The sequence below is a fragment of the Thermobia domestica genome, chromosome 8 (genome assembly GCF_964235325.1).
Source record: "Thermobia domestica chromosome 8, izTheDome1.hap1.1, whole genome shotgun sequence".
Lineage (NCBI taxonomy): Eukaryota > Metazoa > Arthropoda > Insecta > Zygentoma > Lepismatidae > Thermobia > Thermobia domestica.
The window spans coordinates 286,131,243-286,144,047 of record NC_137461.1 but is presented as its reverse complement, the minus strand read 5'-3'; the positions used below and the strand labels follow the sequence as shown (position 1 = coordinate 286,144,047).

Below are 12,805 nucleotides of genomic sequence, written 5' to 3'. Positions count from 1 at the left end.
TTCCACTACGAACAAAGCACCATCTAGGTCTTCCCAGTTCCGTAACCAATTTCGTAGCCACAACCTCCGCGGCCAATAAAATTCCAAAGAGAGAGACAGAACTTAATTTGCATGGTTGCCCCTTCTTTCGTGATAATTAACTCAACTTCAAAATTATGTTGCTTTCCAATTATCTCAAGTAGTCAATGAAAAAAAGTGATAGGAAAAAATTTGTACTTCATTGTGATACAAGGTAAGGATACGTTTCCAATCTGCAAAAGAAGGAGGAAGGAAATTTATTCTTAAGAGTCTTCATCCCGGCGAAATTAAAATACCGCTAATTTTACAGTAATTATGTGATATCTTCAAATAGATAAAAGATAATTAAAATATGGAACAAGAGCGCCCTAGATAATATTATTTTGCGTGAGGTACCGTTATCAGAAGTCACCTAGTGGCTTTTTGTTTTCAGCTGTTTAGAAACGCGAAAATAAATGCCGATTTTCAAAATGGCTCGAAATCGAAAGCAGATAAGTGAGTCGTGATAACGGTATCTCATGTAAAATAATATTGTCTAGGGCGCTTTTATTCCACATTTCGATTATCTTTTATCTATTTGAAGATATCATATAATTAATGCAAAATTAGCGGTATTTTAATTTCGCCGGGTGACAGGTCTATTTTTATGACTATTTTGAATTATATTTTGATTAGTTTCGTTGATCTAGTTCAGGAGCGGATCCAGGAATTTTCTGAGGGGTGGGCGCAGGTCTGAAAAATAAACTTAAGAATTTTTTAAATATTTTGTTCGCTAAATAAAAATGTGAACTTGTTGCGTAAACGTAATACGGATTTATCTTCATATTGCAGAATTCAGTGTTAGAGTAGAAATACGCCTATTTTTTTATATTTCTAAATATACAGGCTAAATTTGGATAATTACAATTAATATTTAGAATCACATTAAATTTGCTAAGTTATCTTTATCTGAAATATTAAATCAAAAATAATAATTTCTGCACACACTTAATCAAAAAATACTTTCATGCCAGAGAAGAAATTATTTCTTAACTTATCTCTGAACCACGTTAATATCCCTCGTCTTGCCAACAAAAATATTTCCACAATTTCCAGAATTTCCAGAATAAAATTCAACGTCTTGATGACTTTCAATTGTTCCTTAATATAAATTCATACCACTTTAGAATTTACTCTTGTAAGATAAATTTCACTGTATGCACTGATGTAACTTATTGCAACAACGGTAGCACACATTATTGAAAGCAACTTATTGTGTACGAATTTTAAGACGACAAAGATTGAATCAACTTAAGTATGGCTTAACTGTTTGTCAATTACTAATTTTATCTAACAAAACGCCATTATAAAGTTATAAAAATACAATTTTCTTGAGAATGTAAACATTTCACAGGATTTGAACAAGTGGCTCGTTAGTCACTATGGTATATATATTTTTTACTTTTCAGGGGGGGCGCCCTTTGAACCCGTTCTGGATCCGCCACTGATCTTGTTATATGTATAGAATATCTACTACTTTCTTTCTCTTTTTTTTTTTTTAGGCCATTGATTTATACGGGATTGAGCGCTAAGGTATATTCAAATTTCAGTAGGGAATTCGTCGAAGAATAGGTAGCAAAAAGTAGGGATGGCCAAAACCAGTTCCTAGAAAAACTGACATTTCGGTTTCCTCTAAAACAAGTTTTTGATAGGAAACCAAACAACGCTGCATAGGAAATCAAATCTGTTTTGATAGAAAATGGAACTGTTTTATGACCCGAAACCGGTTTTTATGGAAAGTCGAATTGGTTTTAGGTCGGAACTGGTTTTCAAAATCCGTTTTTTAAAAAGTTTTTCAAAAAAATAGGTTTTGCCCCAACCATTAATTAAAACTCTGATATCAATGTATGCGTCATATCACACCTTTCCGGAGATATACAGGGTGAGCCAAAAGACATGATGCACACCGAGGGGTATGGAGCTAGAGGTGAACAGACCATCAGTGAGCCTGAGAGCCATTTGGATATGCTGGAACCATCAGCGCACCTTAGACGTAGTTATGAAAGCAAATACTAGCACCCGTTACCCCTCACTCCCATATTGATGGGAGATGTATTTAAACTTAAACGGCAATGTGGGTGTCTGTATTCATTTCATCGACCCCAAAGATTATGGATTGGACAATACTATCTTTTGTTTTCAATTATTTTTACTTGTCAACCACTTTCAACTCCCACCCCTCACTCCTCATGGCGATGGAGGATGAATTTGGATCAAAACGGCATTGTGAGCGTCACTATTCGTCTCATCGACCCTAGAAAATATGAATTGAGCACTAATAGTGTTTACTTTCGATTATTTTTATAATCATCACTCGATTTTATCCGGATAGCAGTATATTGGGCAAGTATATGGAATCCGTAAGTTTTCTACGGAAATCTGAACGTATCTATATGCACACGTATTGCCTTTTACCTGCTTAGATGTTACATCATGCTGCTACAGGATGTCTGACATCTAACAGTCTTCCGTATATTACATACGTATACGTATGTTTCATACGTCAGTTATATGTTATTTACGCCCATCTGTATGTCAGATCCTGACCGCCTATACATTTTTGTTTCATACGGAAAGTATTATAAAGCATACGCTTTCAGTCAGAGGCGGATCTAGAAGTTAAAAACTGGGTCGCAGCCAGGACCCAGACTATTATAGGTATATCATGAGTTTACTAAACTTTGAAAAATATATATAAATAATACCTCAAATTATTTCTTACTCAAAAAGCTGGGGGGCTAGGCTCCCGGCCCCGGGCTAGATCCGTCCCTTTTTTGTTACACGTTTCCTGCAGGATGTTACCTATAGTCATAAGTTAAGTCCAAAAACTACAAGATTTACGCATGTAACATACATTTTTACGTACACAACATACGTTTTTTTTTGTTCTGTGCACTGTATGTTCATTGCTCAAAGTAATATAATAAAAAACCGTTTCGAGGTAGTTAATATCTACATCCAAACATTTCTTTATTTATTTAACAATCACCAGATACTGCTCAGAGGCCATTTTATACTGGATATCTAACAAGAAGAAGAAGAAGAAGAATGGAAAGGATTTTGGAAGGTTTTGTAATACTTATTTCAATCCTTTCAGCCGATTTCCTGTGATTCAATGATAACTATATAAGATCGGTTTCATTTTGATATGTCGGACTTTACTATTGTCTATTTTAAAAAGTTTTCCGTGTGTGTGGCAAAATGCTTGAAAATTGCTGTGAATTCTAAAGGAATACATAATTTGAGTATTTGATTTAGTTTCCATACCTTTCTGTATAAAAGTGTAAGATTTGATTTTCTTTTGTTTAAATATTTATGACTTCAGTGCCCTCTGGTGTATTTCATTGTTTTGAACAAACGTTATAGCTTTTGTGTCTTTCTTTATCTTCTATTCTTTTCGTTGGCTGTCTCTGACCGCAATATAGATTTTATAAAGGTTTCAAACGTTCAGGAGAAACTGTTTTCTTTTCTTTTTCTCTTTCTTAAAAATTTGAGGTCAGGTGCGAGTTTTGGCTGTATCTCAAATGTAACAGCAAGCGGAACGTTATTCAGTGTCAGTCGGCAAAGAAGATCCAAAATGGAATTCTGCATGTGGAGCATGAGTAACCTTGAGTTCCTACTTCTTACACTGTATATGTATATACCAACGATTACCAAATACATTAATTTGCGAAGATTTTTTAATTTTTTTTCTTGAGTCTTCAAATCTTACAACCTCAATTTAACTCTTTTCGTGACGTCATACAATGATGAAATTTTACATAGTTTACATATCATATAATACTCCGTTGTTAATTTCATATATTTCTACGTATGTATCTTTTAAGGCAGATCTCTTGTTAAGTTTTAAAGATATACACAATATTTGTATCAGCTTTTCGTATCGGAATGGTGGAAAAATGAAAATGTTTAGGACTCTATGGTCCCTAAGGAACCGAACTTTTATTTTGCAAATGAGAGCCCTAGTACCAACAAGGTGGGCGTGAGCTATAAGCCACGGAGATGTTCTGCAAAATTGATCCGAAGCCGCGAAATTCTATAGTTACTAACATCTCTGAAATGAATGTCAATGAAAACCCACTGGAAAAGTAATTCAGAGGACATCAACAGATTACTATTGTTTAGAAAGTTACTACCTGTACAATTATTTTTATTTAGCAACTCTGAATCATTAAAGATTGTATTTCTACTGCAAAAACATACTTTATGGTTTTTTGACCAAACTTCACTATTTGTTGTCAGGAAATCCTTATTTTAAATATTCCACATTCCGTATTCTAATTTTTAGACCTCGTTTAAAACACGCATTATAAACACGTAAACACAGCAATATTGTACGAAACTACGAAAAATAGTGTGCTTTAGTTCAATATTGTTGTTATTATTAAAGTGTTATACTATGAAAGTGTTCCAAAATGTTGCAGTACAGCCCCTGTGATGTTATGCAACCATTCTCACGGTAAAGAATGTACGGTTGCCTACAATCAGATCCTTTTTAAAAAATTATATAGTATCACCGAAAAGATATACTCTTTAAAATAAAAAAAATAATCAAAATACTGTCGAATTTATGGGTGACATAAAAAAATGAACTCAAAACCTCCTTTTTTTCGAAGACGGTTAATAAAAATAATGTTATATGTGTGATGACTAATGAATACTTTTCTTTTCTTTTTGTAGTTCTAACTATTTGGAAAATGAAAGAACAACAAGAAATGGAAAATGATACGTATATATAAACCACAAGTACTTGCACGTGAGTTGTATATTAAGCGGTGCCAACAAAGTTAAGTATCACTTCAATCTGTTGAGGCATTCTTATGTCGAAAAGAGAGAGAGAGAGAGAGAGAGAGAGAGAGAGAATCAGGCGAACAATGGTGAGATTTAAATGGAGAAGAGAGAGAAGCGACTGCATTAGAAACAAAGACAGCCCCGTAGGAAGAACACTAAGACAAGCGAAGGCGAGAGAATTTTGGAAGTGGGCTAACTTTTGGAGTTCACCTTCAATTTATAGTTTGTAAGTATATAAATGCTTACGAAATATGATTTTGCTTGATGAGCTACGTAGGAACAAAAAAGCATTTGAAATTCATTAAACAATTACGACACTTTAATGACATTTTTTAACAGCTTCTGAAAATTCATCCTACTGAACACACGCATTTCTGAAAACAAGAAATTCTTATTAAACTTATCCCTCCTTCAGTGATGCAGGAAATCGTTGTCGTCAAAAACCTACGAAATAATAGGCGGCACGAGTTTTAAAAAAAAATGATGTAGTCTCTCTCTAGGAAGCAATGAACCGGAATTTTTAAAGTTGGGTTCTTTATTCCGCCAGAAATACGAACAAAGTCGGAACTTATTTTCGTTTCTATTTTATGCAACGAAATAAGTTATAAGAAATTTTTACTCGTTATTGGATCAAAAGATTCAATATATTTCAATACAGGTTTTCTTATTGGTCTTATATCTGGAGAACTACATATAGTGTAGCCAAACCCAAACTACCACTTAACTCAGTATGATGTACTTATTTCGTAGAAAATACGAAAACTTGATTTAGAGGCCGTTCAAAAATTTTGTGGCCCCTGATCCACAAACTAATTCGTGGCCAAGATGACAATATTTAGATGCATTTTTTGATCATTCCAAAAATTCTTGGCCAAGATCGTAATCCTTGGTCCAGTTTTGGACCCTTACTAAAAATTGTTGTTTTTCAAACACAAATTTATGTAAACAAACAAATGAAAAGTTTCAAGGAGTAAATAGAAATGGTCGCAGGGGAGCTCAACTTTCCTAACAATATCATAGTTACGGATCTGCAGAAATACTCTGCAAATCTAGGGAAGAGGATAACCACAACTTGAAAAAATTTGATTTTCAAAAGTATTAACAGAAACTGTATTTAAAAAAATAGAACTAAACATAACTGTATGAATGTTTGGAAACTAACAAATATCTATTTATATATAGAATATTTGGAAACAACACGACAAACTTAGGGAAATTATTCCTGATACGAAAACAAAAAGTGAATTCATACGTACAGTCAGTGACAAATGTTCTTTGCGTTTGATAAAGTTAGTTTCGTGGACAATTTGAGTGCGGTTTTCAGTAAATTAAAAAGCATGTAATTTTCTGTACGTTCAAACTATACCACGACCGTACTTTCCAGCCATACCACCGCTATTCACAAAATAAATGTTACCAAACGGAAAGAAATTTTGTCGCTGACTGTACAAATGTGTCATTACCCTCTAAAAAAACCCTCTGAAAATAATCCCCTCTAAAAATTTGCAGAAACGACTCAAAAAGGACTCTGAAAATGAAATGTTGGATTAAGGTTGTCAAAAAGGGTTTAATGATTATTTTAAACAGTGCATTACATTATTGCGCCGGTTGACATGGAATGTGTACTGGTTATGAATTCCTTATTTATTATCAGTTGTTTATAATAACTAACTAACTAACTAACTCTATGGCCTATGGAACCCGGAGGTTCAGTGCCGCGTTCACAAAAGCTCTCCACTGACTTCTATCCTTAGCTAATTGGATCCAGTTTCTACTTTGTATTCCTATCTCTGCGAGATTCATCTTAATATTATCCTCCCATCTGCGCCTAGGTCTTCCTAATGGTCGTTTTCCTATGGGTCTACCAGTCAAGACTTTGAAAGCGTTTCTACTTTCTTCCATTCTAGCTACATGACCTGCCCACCTAAGCCTCCTAGACTTGACGACCCTAACAATGTTGGGTAAACCGTATAAACTATGTAGTTCCTCGTTATGAAGCTTCCGCCATTCCCCATTCTCGTTCCTCTTGGGTCCGAATATTCTTCTCAGGATCCTGTTCTCAAATACTTTCAGTCTATGTTCTTCCCTCAGAGTAAGCGACCATGTTCCGCAACCATACAGAACAACAGGCATGATTATCGTTTTATATATTTTAAGCTTCAAATTCCTCGACAGAATTCGCGACGACAAGAGATTTTGAACCGAACAGTAACACGAATTCCCTGCTTTTAGTCGACATTTAATTTCTTCGTGAATATGATTTTCGTCTGTTAATATTGATCCTAAATATTTGAAAGTATCCACTTTATCAAAAGTATTATTTAATATTTTAACGCCTCCACAATTTGCCGTATTACGGTCCCGACGCACTTCCATGTATTTAGTTTTCTCTGCATTTACTTCTAAACCCATGTCCCTGCAAGCGTTTAATAATATCTCTGCATTTATTTCTACTGTTCTCCTATCCTCCCCTATTAAATTTACATCATCAGCATATGCCATAACCTGGTGAATGCCGTTCAACTCTAGGCCCTGGTTGCTATCTTTGATTTTCCTTATGGCGTATTCCAGCACAAAGTTAAATAATAATGGCGACAACGCATCTCCTTGTTTCAGGCCATTTTCGACGTGGAAGCTCGTGGACAAAAATTTTCCTACCCGGACTTTACTTTGGGATTCACTTTAACATGTCTTAATTAATCTAATTAGCTTTCTCGGTATTCCAAGCTCTGTAAGAACGTTGTATAATGTTTCTCTCCTAACCGAGTCGTAAGCCTTTCGAAAATCAATAAATAGTTGATATACCGGGGTATTGTATTCCCACTTCTTTTCGAGTATTTGGCGAATGGTAAATATTTGGTCGATAGTTGATCGATTTCGTCTAAATCCGCACTGATAATCTCCAAAGTTGTTTATAATAGACTTGATTAATTTTATCGTATGCATCAGGCAAGGGCGCCCATGTTGTGGTTTCCAAGGGGGGGGCAAGTATAAGCAACGTTTCAAATATAGTTTCAAATTTTGCTGTAACTAATCTAAAAATTCTATTAGGTTTTCGATATTCCCAAGTACAATTTCTTCTTAGGAGAGGGCGAGCTCCCAACCTTGACCCCGTTGATGGGCACCCTTGGCATCAGGGGTCTTGTACCCCTTCCGATAGTGCATTAATGTAATTACCAAGTATTTTTAGAGGCGAGATCTAACTTTCATTCTCCAATTATGGCCCTTTATTTTATCGCTTCTACGAACTGTCGGCACGCAATACCTTTGAAGTGGTGTACGCAGGGTTTCATTAAGAGAGGTTTTCAAGCACTCAATCTGATTCAATTTTGAGGGTTTTCGAAAGCATTACTTTTATCTTACTACGGTGAATCCAAACGGAGGATACTGTAATTAGCACGTACGTACGAAGATATGTGTATATATAATCATGTCCATTAATTTCACTGTAGAACTCAAACGCATCAATTGGTTTTAATAAATGTCATATCGTTGGAATCGTTGTGACAGTAACAGGATAAGTGACGTCACAAAAAATCAATATGGCGGACGGCACTTGCAATTACATCTAAGTTGATGTTTTTTTTTTTTAATTTCCCTACTATGTAAGAATCGAAAAAAGGTCTCATCGCGAGGATTCAACTGTCTTTTACGCTAACACGTCGATGGCCAACCCTCATTTCAAACAGTAACTTCATTTACTTACATTGTGGGTCCAAGTAAATGGCAAAGTTGCATTTTCATTTAACATTTGGCATATATGTATCCCGATTTAAAAATTCCTTCACTTTAGATTGAAACATCATATTTGGAGACGGTAATAAGAGAGTTACCCTATGTCCTGTATATTTCTAAAATTAGATGTTAAAATAGCCATTTAAGTCAAAGGCCTTAGCATTGTTATTACTACACCCCACAATGTCTAGATGTGCAGGTCTACGTCTTACGGCGCGTTAGTGCTCATCGTCTATATTTATTTAAGTTCGTCGATGCTATTGAGAAACATTCTGTATATAACTTATGAACTGATTAATTTGAAACTGATTTTGGATGGCTTATACAGAACCACTCCAAAAGTAATTAAGAAACTTTGATTCAAGATGTTCCTTCTTAGCCACAAAAGCTAACGCAAGCGCTTCCTGTGAATGTTGTTCCAGATTCGAACCTCGATGGTGATGGTTGCTTCTGTTAAAAACCGAGTAGTGGTTCGAAATAGGTCCCTTCTCATACAGCCCTAGTACTGAAAAATGCCATAAAGATTGATTAGTTAATGAAATTGATACATCTGTTCCAGTTATGGATAAAACGGCATGTGCGTACATATGAAAGAAAGGAAAGACATTTATTCACCACTGAAAATTAAACGTCATTTGTTTCTTTACTTATTTTCCTTTTTTGTAGGGGTTGCGGTGGCTCAGTGGTAGAGTGTTCACCTCTGGTGCGTCGGGTCCCTAGTTCGATCCCAACTCGTGCCAAGTGAGCTTTGTGGTGAACAAACACCATGTGCGTAGGTTTTCTCAGTGTTTTCCAGTTCCCTCCCACTTTATTCATTCCACCATTTCATTCATTTCTCATTTTCATTATCTTCTTTAGTTTACATAGCATAACCGGGGGACGTAAAACTATAAGATTTCATTTTCTGCTTTTTTTTGCATAAAAATTCTGCCTGTAGCCTTGAGAATCGCATTGAACAGTTCCCGATTTTTAATTGGTTGATTGAGGTTTAATGCGGATGTCAACATAGAGGCTATTTGACCCCGTCACAATCAATACGACTGCGCAAACACGCCGTAAATACAATTTTTAAAAAAACAAACATATTAACAGATAAAGAACAATGAAGTGCTGCAAAATAGAAATAAAAACCTAAAAGAAGAGATAAAATAAATAAAAATATGGAAGAAAAAGTTGGCCAAGGTTTAATCTGAAAACTTTTTGTTCCAGAAATAAATAACTTACCATTTTATTCGACTATCTCTGTACTGATACAAAGAAAGAGGCAAAAATTTTGCGATTCAAAAGGAATAGTTATAAAGCAGTGATTACCAAATTGTCGATCGCAAGCTGCTAGTAGCTCGCGGGGACATTGTCGGTAGATCGCGTTAACGCTAAGGTTGGCTAACCTTGATCACCGTTGCCAATTTGGGATAAAAGTCGCTAAATCTAGGGAATTTGACTTCCAGAAAAATACTTGTTGATGGCGAAAGAAAAAAAGAGTTCCATGTTTCTCACTAGAATTAATGAGTCTGATAAAAAAAAAAACGTTGTTACATTTGTTATTTATTACTAACTACACTTCAATTTTTTTCTTATGTACATTAATGTCCAAAATTATTGTCGCATGTCTATAAATATGTTGTTATAGAAATATAACTTGATAACGAATTCGCTCGGTATTTCTTATAATGTTAGTATGTGTATAATCGGGAAAGACATGTATGTGGCAAATTCCATGTCAAAAGAGTAGTAAATAAGAATAATAAAACGAAAATAAAACTTTCTTGTCTATTTAGCAACATTTTATTTTACTCATTCCAATTTTCGTATTTATAATTATTTTCCTATGAAATTTACCTGAAATATACATTTCTCGATTATACACATAGTATCAGTATTAAAAGTACCTTGCAAAATCATTATCAATTTATATTCTTACAAGAAGACAGTTATAGATATGCGACAATCATTTTGGACAAGAGTGTACAATTCAATTTCAGTTTCATTTTGTTATATAAGTTTAATTACTAGAAATGTAAATTTATAGACAATAAACATACGTAAGATTTTTTTTAAAGGTTGGTAGCCTACAATAGGATTTAAAAGCGGTGCGGTAGCTCAAAAGCTTCAGAAGTTGGGGATCACTATTATAAAGAAACGATCTATAATTTTACTATTTTTTTTTTAATGTTCCACGATTGTGCACTGAGGTAAAGGGAGTTGGAGATGATGGTAGTTAATAACTAGTGGAATGAAGAAAGTTTGAAGAAACGTTTCAACTCGACAACACCACACATAAGGTGTTTGTCCACCACAAAACCCATTTGGTGAGCTGGAAACGAACCAGGGACTCCATATAGCAGAGCCATTCCGACTCCTTAACTCCTCTTATATTAATAGTAGCGTAGATCACAATCTTGCTTTCGTATGTGTACTTTTACCAGTGACGTCAAGCAAAGGAAGCACGGTGAGTGAGTATAAAGCTCATCTTTGGTGTGAGACGCTCCTGGTTCAACACCAGGTCATGTAGGTTTGAGATGTACAACATCGTACGCGTGAGTGTTTTCGCGATTTTCACATTTCCTCGCACATTTTCATTCTACCCAATCTTTATCATTTATTTTCAATAATTATCCGTTTCACTTAGCCTGAATGGCACATTAGTGAGACGTTAAACTAGTTTAGTAGTGTATATTGTAATTTTGTTCTCGCACGTACTTTTTTTTTATTGCTAACGTGAAACAAGATAAGGCCAAGATGGCTCAGTGGTAGAGCGTTCTGGTGCGACGAACTCCAAATTCGATCCCAGTTCATGTGGGTTTATATCCGAGTTTCCTGGAACTTCTATCATTTCCTTTCACATTATCTTTCTAGATTTTATAATAATAATTCACTTTAATTATCCATCTCTCTATGGCTTCCCCTAGCGTCTGGATACTTTTGGTTGAATCTTTGTTTGAATATTTCACAATGAAACACCCATACCAGTACCGGTACCCGAAATTATCCAGAAATCGGTGTCACTGCACCTCCTTTAGCCTCAAACATAATAGTGAGGCTTTAAATTAATGAGATGAAATGAGATCTTTGAGTTTAAAGTCCTTTAGGCTAAGGGAGACGATGATTAAGGCAAGTGAATGATGATGAAAGAATCGGTGAAATGAAAAAGTGGAAGGAAATGGGAGTACCTCGAGAAAACCCACGGACACGATGTTGTCCACCACAAACTTACTTGTCCGGGATTGAATCGGGGACACCACGCACCAGAGGTAAGCACTCTACCGCTGAGCCATCTTGCTCCTGCTTTAAATTAAGAGCTTCGTTTCATTAATAATTTCGTTCATCAAATTAATACTTTTAGGCCAATTAATTAGTTTTACAACAATTAGTTCAAGTAAAACAAAAACTCTTAATTACCACAAAGCGGTGTCTGTGATTAATTGAGTTTGAATCCAAAATCTTCTGAAGTTGTTTTTAACCTTTTTTAAACATTCTTAAGCAATTACTACTATAAATTTGGCATAGATTTAAAGCGAAATTGCATGTGACACTGTGAGGCTAGATATAGGAATAATATAACAGAGTGACATCTGTGGTAATTATTATTTCTTTTATTAAAGACACGAAAATGATCCGAACATGAAAAAAATATATATTTGTCGCTGATATTTCGATTTTCTTCGCTTTCTAGCTTTCATCTGTTTCCAGAAAGCGTCTGAAAGCCTGTCTCCACATGAAACCTGGAGACAAATCCTTTCCAAGATTTCCCTACTATTCTGGAAAACGCGAGTATAATACTTGTGTGTACTTACCAGCAAGAGAAACCCTGTATTCGATGTCTCAATAGAGCAGCACCGACTAACGCCAAGCACCGAGTAAAAAACCACAGCACCAAACGGTGTTAACACTTACTTCACACAACGCATTCTACTGCGATTGTATACACACAGTCTGGGAACTTCACGCGTCGCTCACCAGGTAGCATCTCGAGCGCCATTCACAGTGCTACCATCTACGGAGGATCGAAAGTTGCAATGCAGTCAAGATAACCTTATTTTTACAGATTTGTAATTTTGTGGAGGTGATCCTGAAACATATTGTATGTAAGGTGAAAGCAGGAATACTTGGTTTCGTTATTTTACAAGAACTTACGTATATGAGACAGTATTACTGCTTCAAAAGAAATCCGAAGCAAGATTCAACATGTCGAAGGTTTTGGGAAAAAATCCTCTACTTAATA

The 12,805-nt window shown here is 35.2% G+C and overlaps 1 protein-coding gene across 4 annotated transcripts in view; it reads right to left on the bottom strand.

The window, feature by feature from the left end:
• Nucleotides 1-12,507, bottom strand: part of LOC145693670 (uncharacterized) — a 288,303-nt gene extending 275,796 nt beyond the window's left edge. For all 4 annotated transcript variants that reach the window (XM_081769905.1, XM_081769906.1, XM_081769907.1 and 1 more), the window contains exon 1: nucleotides 12,378-12,507. The gene's annotated coding sequence lies outside the window, so the exon portion shown is untranslated. The remainder of the gene's footprint in view (nucleotides 1-12,377) is intronic.
• Between the last annotated feature and the right edge of the window lie 298 nt (nucleotides 12,508-12,805).